This window comes from Austrofundulus limnaeus, unplaced genomic scaffold (assembly GCF_001266775.1).
Source record: "Austrofundulus limnaeus strain Quisiro unplaced genomic scaffold, Austrofundulus_limnaeus-1.0 Scaffold38, whole genome shotgun sequence".
Lineage (NCBI taxonomy): Eukaryota > Metazoa > Chordata > Actinopteri > Cyprinodontiformes > Rivulidae > Austrofundulus > Austrofundulus limnaeus.
The window spans coordinates 2173467-2175048 of record NW_013952440.1 but is presented as its reverse complement, the minus strand read 5'-3'; the positions used below and the strand labels follow the sequence as shown (position 1 = coordinate 2175048).

General features: G+C 41.8%; 1 protein-coding gene across 1 annotated transcript in view; it reads left to right on the top strand.

Moving 5' to 3' along the window:
• epn2 (epsin 2) overlaps window positions 1-1582 on the top strand; it is a gene marked incomplete in the record, with an annotated part of 45052 nt that overhangs the window by 32096 nt on the left and 11374 nt on the right.

Here is a 1582-nt window from a genome sequence, read left to right as displayed (position 1 = left end):
GTGTGTGTGTGTGTGTGTGTGTGTGTGTGTGTGTGTGTGTGTGTGTCAATGCACATCTCAGTAATTTTACACTGTGTATATTCTGGTGAGTTTTACTCACTGGAGGATGAAAGATGGTCAGATGTGTTTTATACTCTGTGTGTATGTGTGGGTTTTTGTGTCACAAAGCAGGAATTTTGCACAATTTTTGCTTTTTTTGAGGTGGGGGCGGTGTGTGTTTTTTTTCTGCGACTGTTGGACTCACCGTTACACCTTAGCTTCGAGAGGATAAAACAAGACAACACACACACTCGGTACTACTCGGTCACGTCTCCCCCACTCACCTCGAACCTTTTCTCTGACCTTCCACATGAACTCGAGCCTCGAGAGGTCGAACGCTTCGACGACAAACACTCCTGAGAAGAAACGCCCTCTTTTTAAAGTGATGAAAAGATGCTTAAAGACATTTGTTTTGTATGTTATGTTTGTGTGTGCGCATATCCAGGTGTCCAGTTACTGCTCAGATACTAACAAAGCATTTTCTACTGTCCTACTCCCCATTAATGTTTCTAGAGGAAAATATATGAACTGTTTCAGTATTTTTTTGTTGTTGWTGAATCGAACAAAATAGATGCTGCGAGGTGTTATGGATTTTCTTTTTTTTTTAACATATAGGGTCAAAGGGATCAYGAGGGCTTTTGATGCAAAGTGTGCGTTTAGCTTCCACGTTTATTTTATTAGAGTAAAAACGGATTTAGAATTTGCTCGAACTAGTTTCCAAAAGTGCAACTGGAAAAGAGGAGGGGGTTCTGTTATCACTAGCCTTAATAATATGTATGTCTGCAACCATACACAAGAGGCTGCAGCAATGTCTTAGCGTAGGCTAATCTATCCACAATAACATTAGCGACTGCTCACACACGTAAACAGGGTTGTTCCAGGATCGGTCTATTGATAGCACAGAGGGGAGTCCTGCAGCAGCTCCTGTAAACAAGCCACTGTTGCTGCTTTCCTTGGGGGTGATCAGAGGTGTGCAAAGCCACGTGTAACGTTCTTTAATTGTTTTCTTTTCCCTTTCCTCACCCTCCACAGACAGGCTGTGTAATTTTCCTCTCCTAGAAGCACAACTGTTACCAAAGTCAGAACAACTGTGATTTCTGAGACTTCGAGCAGTAGGGTCACACTTCACTCATTTTATGTTTCTGATTTCTAAATGCTCATGGTMTAAAAAGCTATTATTACACAGTTATAGAAGTCGGAACTAATTTACATCTTGAGAGTTTGTGTAAGAAACAAATATTAGTGGATTTACAGACAGCAGGCTGAGCGTCTCTTCTGGTTATGAAATACGGCTGAAGAGAAATTGCACATGTTGTGTAACTTTTTTTTKGGGGGGTCTGTAAATGTCTTGAATTGATTCCACTTTAACTGCCAGTGTTTCTTACTGCTGAAAACATTCTTGTTCCTGTCTTTCGGTGTGATTTGGCGCCCCCTGCTGGTCTGCTGCGATAGTTGTGTTTTTTAACCCCCCCCCCACTCCATGGACTTGTGAAGTTTCCACCTAATTCAGATTCTGTAATTCTCTCAGGCAAAAACACGGGGG